The sequence below is a fragment of the Pteropus medius genome, unplaced genomic scaffold (genome assembly GCF_902729225.1).
Source record: "Pteropus medius unplaced genomic scaffold, Ma_sr-lr_union100, whole genome shotgun sequence".
NCBI lineage: Eukaryota > Metazoa > Chordata > Mammalia > Chiroptera > Pteropodidae > Pteropus > Pteropus medius.
The window spans coordinates 13549734-13562505 of NW_024340849.1; the positions used below are offsets into that span (position 1 = coordinate 13549734).

Sequence of the window (12772 nt, forward strand, 5' to 3'; positions counted from 1 at the left end):
CTAAATTAATCCTAGATTAAGGGTGGGGAAGATGCTTTGGAAAATCTGCTGTTCAAATGTAAAGATGACCTTACTAAAATGATCGCTATATATGAGCAGGCAAAGCTGGAAAGAAATTGATCTGTTATTATGTTCTCTTTCCGCAGTATGAACTTTCCTTTGTTAGCTGCTAGAGCTGCTTTCTGCAGCGCTTCCTTCTGTTTGTGACTCTGTCATTTAGACCTATGCTCTTCCCTACTCTTTTACTCAAAAACAATACCCTTGCAATCCCTCTGCCACAACCGTTTCTGAAGAGCCACAGATATTTTGTTACCTGTAGATGTGCTTCACAGCTTGTCTATAATGTCAGCAGGCACACTACCACAACTAACACACAATAGCCAATTAAACATTCTGCTAGGTATTTTCTGTTCGTCTCTAGTTTTTGCCCTGCAATTCCTTTTTAGAACAAGACAAAATATAAATAATCAAACAAAGATGGTAAAAATTTTCACCGGCAACAGAGAATACAATCCATGATCTAGAATGTTAAAAACTGAAGTCTTTAAATTTTTGAGACAATTTATAAGCAATTTAAAACTGAACTTTTTAGTGACTTGATTATGCTGTCAGTTTATACTAAGGTGAAACCATATGAAAACAGCCATCTGAAATGCATGATTGTATATATTGTGACTATTGATTGAGGATGAGGCCCACTGCACTACATATATACTGTCCCTTCTGAGATCCAAAGGTGAAACCTCTCAGACCTCACCCTGCTGGGCTGCGCTTAAACAAATAGATTGTTCTTAACTAAAGAACAATATCTCACAGATCCACATACATCACAGAATGTGAAATGCTGACAGGTATCAGATGAAAAAGTCTGGGGTGGGTGGCCAAATGTGCTTGGAAAACACAAATTATGGTTGTGGTTTTTACCCAAAGGAACTTCCAAGAATCTTTGACATGATGGTATGAATATAATTCTCTCTCCAAGGTAGGTACAATATCACTTGTCTATAAATTTACGTGACCATGGTAAACTTACAAGACCTCGTTTTTTGGGGAACATACTTTGGGGAAAGCTGCTATAACTGGTTCTTTTCATGTTTTGACTACTAAAACACTCAGGACTGAATTTTCTATTTATAACAGTGTGAGATCTTGGACATACTCTCAGTGGTCTCATCTTTCTATGAATAATGTTTTTTTTAAAAGTTTTTGAACAAAGCAGAGCATTAATAAAACAAAGATAATAAGCTTTAACCATTTACTTTGTTTTTAAATTCATGTGTTTTATTCTTTTATCCCGTTAGCTTTATTTATACTTTTTGTTTTATAAATGATTTAAATACTACAATAAACATAGCAGGTATTAACTCATTTTAAAAATTAAAACTAAGTTCAGAAAGATCATGTTAAAACATCATATGTAAGTTTCTTAAGTAAGCATTTGTTAAACTTAACATGCCCTGATAAGCGTTCAATTGAAACATAAAACATGACTTCTTTCTTTAAAAAGACATTAAGGACTGAGGGGTACTTGGCTTATGGCATACAAAATTAGCTTTATAAATAAGCAATAAATTAAAATAAAGCGGCAAACTAAAAAAAATTTATTTAAATACAGGCATTGTTAGATAAAATAGGGTATAAGTATATACCATAATGCCTTTATTTTCAGTTTTTTCACACTACATAAAATATTTATGAGTTTCACTAGACATACATTGCCAACTGAAGATAATATTTTAATACAATGGATGCTTTGCTTTTCTACAGATTACCATTAGTGCTGACTTTGTATTTATCAAGTATATCCATCATTCAACTTACAAAAAGGGATGGTGTGTTACATTAATGGTTAACTATTCATATTTTGCAACATCAATATGCCAAAAAAGTGGTCATTTTATGTATTTCTCTCATTAGAGAAAATAAATCTAACAGTGGTCTCATTCTCTGTGTACGAGTAACTAAAAAGAATAATCCCTAAACAGCATTACTTTTCATCTAGTCACATTCTTTAATCAAGCACTGATCTGCCACAGCACTCACCAGTCACCACTTTTGATTCTGCTACTCTGAAGCACCAGTGCCCCAAAATGTTTAAAAATGAGCTAATCCTTAAATCACTCCATATACCTAACAAGCCTACTAGTTAGTCCCCAAGTCCACAGTCATTTCATTAATGTTCACATACTTTCTTGTCATTCTTTTTCAAAGAATAGAGAAAATGAGGCATGAGTCAGTGAGGTTTGTTTTTTCTTAAAAAAAAAAAAAGTTAATTTTTACCAGTATTCTTTACTCTGTTCGGTGTTGCTCCAATTATGGTTGATTGGTAGATCTCAACATCTGAGTCGACAGAAAACTACTGACAACCACTGAACTACATATTCTCTCTCGCTGCCAAACTACTGTAGTTTACAACCCAGCAGAGAAAGGACTGCAGACATTAAGTGAACAACCAAAAATGGCATCCCCATTCCTGTAAGAAACTTGACCTTCAGCATCAACTCTTCATGCGAAGTTCACTGTCAGAATTTCCCTCTCCCCATTTAGATGCAGGTGGATAATTTCAAAAATTCAAGAAAATACAAACTAGCCTCATAAAAAGATTAAAAGCTCTACATAATGTTATCACTCTTTATTAGTAAAAATAAAGGACATACAAACCAAATATTAAAATCATAGGATCTGCTTTAAAAAATAGATTATAGGACATAATTTCCTGAAGGGAAAAATGAACTACAATTCCAGAAATTCTAGCTTTTTGTTTCCACATAACATATTCTAACACATACGTTTATAAAAATATGTTTTTAAAAAATAGTTCTGTTCCTCCTTCATATAGTTCAATAAGGAGAAAAATTGGCAAATGACATGCTCCATCCACAAAAAAAGTGTCCAAAATAAAAATGATATAATGTCCCTGTAAATGAAAATAAGCATCTGAAGAGTTAACTCTAGCTTTACTGTTATAAACAACGGTCTGGAAATAGCCAAAATAATCAAGACTGAAAACAAAACAAAATGAAAAAATCAATATTACTAAGCCCAAGAAAGCATAATTATTAGAGGTTCTTAACTCACAAGAAAAGATGGTTCTCTCCTTTTTAAATATGAATTAAAATAGATCAAATTTTTCTTCTTTCAAGAAAATGCTAGTCCAACTCATGTGAAGAAAACTGGCCTACAGTGGAAATGGCCCAATACAGTAAAACCTCATTAATTTTGATTCCGCTAATTAATTCTGAGTTGATGGTTACCTTTGCAGGCTGTGTGAAAACAAATTAACGGTATAAACAAAGCAAATGTCTAGTCTATTTAAATGTAAAAGGAAAAAAGACCATTCTCAAGCACCACTTTGGTATTAATTTTAATTCAAACAATGAACAGAGTAATGATAAATAATTCTCAGCTGTTAAGTGAAAGCACTTAAATGATTTGCTAAAACACAATTAACTTGGTTTCTTTTTATCTGTACTCAAAATTAAAGAAGCACTTCTTAAAGAATATTTTATATCTTCTACCTCTCTTTGATTTAGACCTGGCTTCCCCACAAATGAGTTGAATTAGCACAATTCTTTTATTATTAAATTCCAGAGATCTTGATTATTGAACATCACTTCACCTATAATGATTGAGTCTATAATTTGATTAATTGAATTCTATTTCATGTTCTTTCATTTCAACTGGAAAAGTCACCTAAGCATGACTTAACATCAGGGAATTATAACAAAATAATGTGTAGACATTTAAATTGTATAATTAAAATAATAATACAAAAAAATGTGAACTTCATATCTTTAAATTATTTGAAAAGCATTTATGCTTCAGACTTTTTTGATCACACATTCATTAAAAAAACTTTGCAATGTATTCCCACTACATATGTATTTATACATTATACATGTACCGATATGCCAGTATATCATGTACATTGTAAAACATGCACAAAAATATATTTTAAAAGGATGACTCAAAGTCTAAATAAACAAATTTAAGATGCGGCTGATGAAAACATATTTAATTTCCATTGGAAATATGTTCCATCATTATTTTCTCTGCCCATTTTGTGATGGGTAGGTTGAAAACTGTACAGTAAAATCTGCAGTTCCCTTAAGCAAACGCATTTTAACTGGAAGCACACCCAGCGAGAGCAATGCGGTCAGTCTCCTCGCGGTGGCAGGCCCACTCTTCCCCAGGTGACATGTGCCCATCTGATATCTGAAAACGAGTGAGACACCAGTGTCCTTCCATCTAGTAAATGTTCGGAATTTCAGTTTCTTAATGTTAAATAAAAAGAAAAAAAAGCTTTAATATTTTATTGCCGTACCCCAATCAAGTGTCTCACATATATTCTCCTTTAGCAACCACTGACATCAACTGACTTAAAGACTACAAATAAATACCACTTAATTTTTTTTTTTTTATAGTTATGGAACAGAACTTGAACAGCAAGGATTAAGCATCCTATCAACTAGGCTAGAACTTCATAAATGAAAGTTTTGCAAATTCATGTTCCAAACACTTATAACTCTGCCCTAGAAGCAATGTCCGCCAATGACATCGAAAGCTAATTAAAAGCAAAGGCTAACAACAGAATATTTAACCAAGGAAAAACTCTATTTTTATTTGATGAAAAAAGTAAAATAACTGAGGCAAGGGCAGGGAGGAAGATACTGGACCGAAACAAGTTTATTCCAAGGCCGATTATTGTTTTTCAAAGAATTATGATTCTAAACCAAAGAAAGACTCATTGAATTTGCCAGTAAATAACCCTCACAGTACATTAGTGCTGAGCAGCAGAATGCCACAAGCTGTCATAGAATCTGACAGAGTCAGAATATACCAGCCAGGTCATCCCGCCTGACCTTACGCATTTTACAAGACTTCATTTTAAACCGTTCCCAGAAACCTCTGATGCAACCTGTTCCTAAGCGTGTGCCATAAGTTACAGAAATTAGAGACAGCTAGTTTATCTCACCCACTAGCCCTCTGGGAAGACGACTGGCTTTCCAACAATTTCCAGCGTCAATTACATACATATTTTTTCTTGTTTTGCTAACTTGTTTTCTAAACTAAATTTTTTTTTTCTTCATATCATTTCAGGAGCAATCTTTTAGCTGCCAAAAAAGAAAAACACAACAAACTTCCTCTCTGTCTGAATATTCTTTAAAAATGTGAACGCTAACTACCGTCTCTCCTTTTAAAATATGTCCATCATGAGACAAGCTATAAATGACCAGCTTCTTTCATAAATCAATCCCACTATTCTCTTAATCATTATTTCTTGTACTTCCCAGAACTCTTTGTATAGAACGTAAATGTGCAATTAAGATGCATCATTTATCACTTTTAAATATTCTACCTAAAGGGAAAAAAATGTTCATTTCCACACTTTCACAAAACTAGATAAAAAAAAAAAATTTCCAAAGATCCATAGCCCATTCTTCATTTTTTAAAAAAAATAGAGAGCTATTTCTTTAACAGCTAATTTTAGAAAAGAAGACTGTATAGTCCAACAAAAACACTAACCATCTATTTGGATAAAAATGTTCTATATGAAAATTAAGACTTTTAGGGACTAGTTTTAACATCTTCACTTATTCACTATATACAAAAGATAACAATGAAGAAACAGTGGGCTAATTAGAATTTCACCTTTTTTTGACTCTTCCATTATTAATAAAATAGCAACTAAAAAATGAAGAATTTATTGTAAGATTACGAAGATACTACCTATCGGAGAAAAAAGATTTAATAAATGACATTGAGATAATCTGTTAGTTTAGGGACTCAGACAAATCTGCAGATTCTGAAAATGTTCTAAGATTTTAAGAAGTGCAGGTGTTGCCCTTTGCCGCATCTCTGCACACCAAGCAGCTATCTAAAGTTACTGCCCAAACCCACACTCAATGAGCTGCTCACATTCAGGCACTAGTGTCTTCCATGACAAAGGGCCTCACCTATCAGAGTGCCCTGAAATGGGACCCCAGGTGGCTGTTGGTCCTGGCCTTCCACTTCCTGACTCCTCACTTAGAACTTGAATGGCATTGCCTATCCATCTGAACCTGCCTGCTTGGCCTCCAATTATCCCCATCATACCTGCATTCTTACAAGAAATAAACACTGCATTTACATACCTCTCAGGGAAACAAATGGGTTAAAAAATATTGCTCTCATTTTTCTAAATGAAGATACTGAAAGAATCTATGTATCTCTTTCCTAGCAGTAAATTAACAGAACATATATGCTAAAAATATCTTTTTGTTTAAAAAGAATGTTGGCTTGCTTTTGAAGTCTATATCAAAGAATGCACAGTTAGGCAAGAAAGTTGTGCCTAGCCCATAATTTATACCCTAAGAAAAGAAATAAACAGGGTTAAACTCCCCCGTTGATCATCTAGGGTCATGCCACCAAAGATTTTGCAAAGGTAATAGTCATACCTTCTGTACTCTACCTATGATTCCAAAGAAATGGCAGGGTGTCGGCCTTTCAGACAGGTGAAAACCCCATTTCTCAAGCAGCGAGTGGGAAGAGAATAATACCTACCCGAGACTACATTTTCTAGAGAATTAGGAAAGAATAAAACCCTTTTATCCAGTTGCTCTTGATATCTTGAAACTGACAGAGAAAGGGGACTCATCCCTAATTTGAAGAGATTCTAAAACCATCTGGCCATAGTTGGGAAGCAGGAAAATGAAAAGTAGTTCCTAATATAGGAACAAAGTATGTCTATAAGAAGGTCATTCTGATGCTGGAAATGAATGAACATATTGCCTAGATTTAGTCTTTTATCATCCAAATGAGGATGTGGGTGACTGAAAGTAAAAATAATAACAATAACTTAATTAGCTCCTATTACAGGCCAGACATTACCCCAAAAGTTTAAACCAACACTTCACAGAAAATGTGGCCAGAGGTCTCCTAAAGTCACCCCAAGATAAAGACACAGATCCAGGTCTGGTTGGCTCCGAAGGCCCTGTTCTCACTGACATGACCAATTAGTGGCTCATTATTTTAGGCTCCACATGCCTTATAGCAGAAAGTTTGCTCCAACACTTTCTGAAAGTTTTCACCAATGTCTAAGAAAAACCACTGATTATGACTCCAAAAGAGAATCATTATACAAATAATTGGCGTTTTTTGGTGGTGTTTTGAGTACACATTCTTCCTTTTTAACTTTGTATCATTCCATTTGCATTCTACTCTACTCTCGTGTCAAATCTTTCTTTGGAAGAATGCCTTGAATATTTTACTTTTGAGTACAGGTTCATTTTATCATCTAAACTTTTTTCTTCCAAACAGTTTTACTAAGTAGGATTAAATAAAGTACCCTAATGGTGTCATATACAGCTAGCTAGCAGCACCTACAAAACCATCATTCTGATCTCTTGGTCATTATTTCCAAAGTAATGTACAAATATGTCAAATTCCTGCCAGTTTGCCATGTACAGATCTACTAGGTGCCAGTTGGGATGAATTGTCAAGTGCTCCGGACTACTCCCCGTCACATACCCAATACAAGTACCTCTGCCAACAGAGGTTATTCATATACATATATCACTTTATGCACACCCACAGAACTAACACATTCCAATACCTTCAAAAACTCATAATTTCAAATAGCATTATCCTTTTTGAAACTCTTCCAAAACGCCCAAGGGAGGCTTACGAAAGCCCCTGAAAGGGCCTCCGTGAGGGCCAGGTACTCAGGATCTCACAAAACAGGCACTGCATGATATTTATCATCCTCCACTATAACTGAGTGTTTTCTAGTCCGGCTCCTTCATTTGATGAAATTCCATCAAACAGCGACTATGACCACTATTATGTGCCCGGTCCTCAAAGGTACCTGGAATATAGCAGGCACTCAGATATTTACCAAATGAATGACTATTCAAAAATATGTTGTACCTTGTTGACTAGCCACCTTAAAAGGTCATTCACTTTTTTCTAATAATTTCTGCCATTTAAAAAATTTTTAACTCATTTTGAAACTGTTTTATAATTAAATTACTCAAGAAAAAAGTCTTTGCCTTGTCTCATACTACCTTTTTGGCCAAAATAAAAAGTGAATTTAATCAACCGCTTCATTCACAAAGTTTAACACTAAATTACTTCTGTTACTAAAAAATAAACTTCATGCCCTGTGTAATCTTCTCTACTATCAAGGACATGACTTAAGATCTAAAGGAAATTTTCCAAAATAGGAAAATTTTTAAAATGTTTAGAATATCAGACAGCCAGAATAAGAATGCAATCTTTCTCACTACTGTTAAAGGCACCCCTCACTGACAGTCTCTTGGCATATTACTGATTTTTTCAGCTTCCTACGCAAGAAACAGGGTTTATTATAATGTTTGAATACACAGATACTATCCATAGCAGAAAATTTTTTTTTATTTTGAATACATAGTAATATGGTAGTAGTAAAAATTTAAAAACAGAAAATTCTAAAGAATAAAATGTAAACTAATCAGAACAAATAACAAATATAGTATTGGTATATTAACACATTTGTGCTTTCGAAATGAGAATGACTACTATATATTTACACATACTTTACATACAGTACTTACAGGCCTAGAAAATTAGCAAGACTTAAAGGATTATAGTGACATAGAAAGATGACAAGACTATATTTAGAAAATATATGTATTTACATAACACAGTATTATTTAATTTAAAATAAAAATAAAAATTAATTTCAAAAAGACAGTGCCAAAAAACATGTGGCCTAAAAATCTAAATGAATTAAGTTTTAAAGGGGAAAAAAGGACATTATAGAACATTGTGTCTACTGTGATATAGTTTAGAAAATTAATGATAGGTGTGTTTCCTGCTTTTGCTTCATTTGTATTAGCAAAGTTTACTCTGCTTGGCTTCAGGGATTACGCTACAATTATAGACATAGTATTTTAAATATAATATTCAAGTTAAAATAATGACAAAAGTCCAAGTTTAAAAAGGTAGGGTAAGAGCTAATTCAGGCAAAAGCTTTAGCTACTTTTGCAGAATGAAAAGCACAATATATTAAAAGAATACCTGATCTGCTAATTGCTCTTAATTAAGGGTATGAACATTAGCCACACTCACGTACCATATTGTCACATAAACCATTCATATTATCATACCTCTGCTTCTAAGACCAACGGATCTAATACTGTCAAATGAAGGCACGAACTCCAACACACAGGTTAGGTACCTTGCATTCTTATTTTCACAGGCCCGTGCTGCCCCCTTCTGGATACTTTTGAAAATTACGTGACATTAGAGTTTTAATAAGATGTTATAAATGAAAAATAATCATTTTTAACTAATCTATTAAAAAACAGCCAAATGCTCAAACTGAGGAATATATTATTGGTAACAAATAATTTATTTTGTAACATCTTCCAAAAATTCTGTTTTGAATAAAGTTCTAGCAGGAGCAAAAACTAACTCTGATAATTCAATCATCCATGCTAATGAGAAGAAAATAACTATTAAATATATATTTACTAAAAGTAAGTACTTTAAAAAGTCACATTTTTGTTCCCTTCCATACTCATTTTTCTCACTCCCCAAAGCAAAGCAGAATCTGGTTTTGGTACTACTTATCTTTCCAGTTCAATTTTAATACTTCCACTGCCTATACATGTACCCAGGAATACAGAGTATGGAGTGGTGTGTTTTTTAAAATGTCAATAACTAGTTTCATATTGTATCACACACACAAAGGTTCATTGTCACAGGACGTACTTCTAAATGCAGCCACCTGCTGCATAAATCAACTAAAGAAACGTGAAGAGCTCTGTGCAAAGATATCAGTATAGTTCTATAGTTAAAAACTACGCTATCAGGTCTCTAGGGTGATTTTTTTAATTTCTGAATTTTCTTCCTTGTCAATCGCATCTACCTGGTTTATTAGGGAAAATGTTTTTCAAAGTACTCTTGACATTTAAATTTTTTCTTCTCTTTTTTTTTTGTTTTTTCATTTTCTCTGGAAATAAACTATGTGGAAATAAAAGAAAATTTTCCTGGGTTTTGGAGAATGGACTCCTTTATACCAGACACTACACTAAGGGGAGAATGATAAGTAAGCAGGTAAGGTAAAATAAGCTGGCTGGAAAGTGGAAGGGAAGAGATTAGACCATTCTCATCTGTGACTATACAACCCTGAGGCTAGAGGTTCAGAAGTGTCCTGCTGCAGCACTCAGCTGCCCTAAGAACACCTGTCTCCTCTCCACGGCTCTCTCCTGGACTTCCCAGGCAACCTAAGCATTCATTTGGCCTCCCCTGGCCTGCAGGTTCAGATTTTGAAAATTCACCCAAATCCACCTCTGATAGCTATTTGACTCTAGAAAGCTTTCTCTCTCTAACCACTGTGTGCTGCTTAAATTCCTACTTACTAGAATAAAATTAAACTAAAATGCTCTAGTTCTGAAATATGAAAACATTACAGTACAAATAATCTCTGAGGGATTATAAGACACTGCACTCAGGGTTAAGGGAGCCTCATAGCTGGAGAATAGGAAAGAAAGGGAGACTTGCTTTTCATTAGTAACCTTTAATACCTTTTGCATTTTTCCTATGTACATCATTATCTATTTATAAAAATATTTTAAGACACTGGTAAATAATATTCTAAGTGCAGATGAAAATTTAATAAGTCAGTTAACAATTTAGAAAGCCCATTTTGAAAAAGATTTTTCTGAAAAGTCTATGTGAGTATTTGAAGTGGCAATCTAATTTAATAATAAAGGTTCCACTTTAAATTTGAATCCTATTAAAATTGCCTAAGAACTATGCTATCTGAATAGTAATATATAAGGTCAAAACCATTCACTGAAAAACAATAAACACAACTTAGAATGATACAAATGGTGTAAGACTTTATTTTATATTATATAATTCAAATACTGTTTAAATAGATAGCTTCACTTTAGTTTTCTTTTATATGTATGTGTATCTTCAATATGTATATACAGTACATTTTGTTTTATCCAGAACCTAAACCACCATAAAAACAAAAAAATAACAACCTCAAACTGAAGAATTTTCCCTCTACATTCCATATGTTTAAGAAGAAAGAAATAGGAATGGAAAATAACCTAATATTAGAAATGTCAAAACTACAAGTTCCAGCACCCCTCAGAAAGTCAATACACCATCAGTCAAATCTCACAGCAGTGAAGAGTAGTCGAGCAAAGCAGAGCTGCCTCCAACTGTACATCTTTTCTACCTGGCAGAGAGGATTTCATTTCTGTTCACTGTCTACCTAGCTAGGAGGCAGACAATGATTTTACTTAGTACTTTTTCTTACCAACCTTCTACATTTTGGGAAACATGAAATATAACTATAAGGAATTATCGTCAACCTTGAACATTCTTAATTATGATTTAAATAATTTTTAAGTAATTTTTAAAACACAACTAACAATTCTGTTTTAGAACATCATTTCTTGAAAAAAAAATTGGAAGAAGGCAAAACTCCATTTCTTTCTGAATATATCTAAGATAAGAATCGAAATTATTCTCATCAAAAAAGTAGATGACTAACTTTTCAGCATTTATCTTTAATCAGGCTGTTTGATAAATTTTATAATCTTCCAACTACCAGAGATCACAACTTTAAAATAAAAATATTTTCTTCTAAAAGAAAATGACACTAGATCAATTTATAAAATGAGCAATTCAAGCATTAGAACCAGTATGTAATATAGTTAACTCTAATCTCAATAAAAGAGTCATTTGCTAAATATTTAGCAAATACACAATATTTCTTAGCTTTTTATTAATCAGGTAGGCGATCTGATCTTTAAACGCATTAGCTGATGTACCTAAAACCACCAGCTAAATGAAAAAGTTATTAACTAGGCAGTCATTATTTACTTGTTAAATTATCACAAAGCTATAAAAGCAAGTTTCTCTGTCTTCATCAGTACTTTTTTTTTTATTAGTTTCAAATATACAGTAGATTGGTTAGACATGGATGTAGTTTATAAACGATCCCCCTAATTGTTCTTTCTCTCCTCTGGCTCTCTACCTAGAGTACTTTTGAATGTCAATTAAAAACTAGAAAATCTCTACTGGTGATCCTTTAATAAGTAAATTACAAGTCATACATTATTTTCCTAGTACCTTGTCTAGGTCTCTCTTCTTCACATTCCCCAGGCAACTAGCACCTTTGGCCCATTCCTAGTCTACTAGGGAGCCCATTCTCTAGTTACATATATGTCTACTAAGTAGATTTTACTCATAAAAATTATTTTTAAATGCAACTGGTCAAAACATTTTACTATATTAAATACCACTTGAATTATTTATAAAGAAACCAGAAAATCCTCTCATACTAACATCTAAGCTAAAAAAAAGTATGTATTAATGTAGTTCAAACAGAAACCATGACATTATGTAAACTCCTCCTTTTAACTGTATACATAATTTTATATGTATAAACTACAACATTTCAAATGTTTTATTCTTATAAAAACAGAAATCAGCCAAATCAGAAATGGTTGTTCTAAACTGATATAAAATAATCTAAATAAATTTCAGCATCAAAAATTAGATATTTCACTAAATGTGTGCAAAGATAAAATTCTCATGTTTTATTGTAGCACATAAGTATGAGAAAATGAAGTTGAGAAGAGCGGTTGTAACAGTGCTATAACTTATAGTGAAAGATATTATCTATTTCACTGAAGTCTGACATAAAATTTGTTATTCAAATAAATACACAGCAATTTTTCAGTGGCAAAGATAAACTAATGACCAAATTGGAAGGAATGGAAAG

General features: G+C 33.0%; 1 protein-coding gene across 4 annotated transcripts in view; it reads right to left on the reverse strand.

Annotated features, from left to right (window-relative positions):
- Positions 1 to 12772, reverse strand: part of WDR7 (WD repeat domain 7) — a 278744-nt gene that overhangs the window by 227921 nt on the left and 38051 nt on the right. The window lies entirely within an intron of this gene.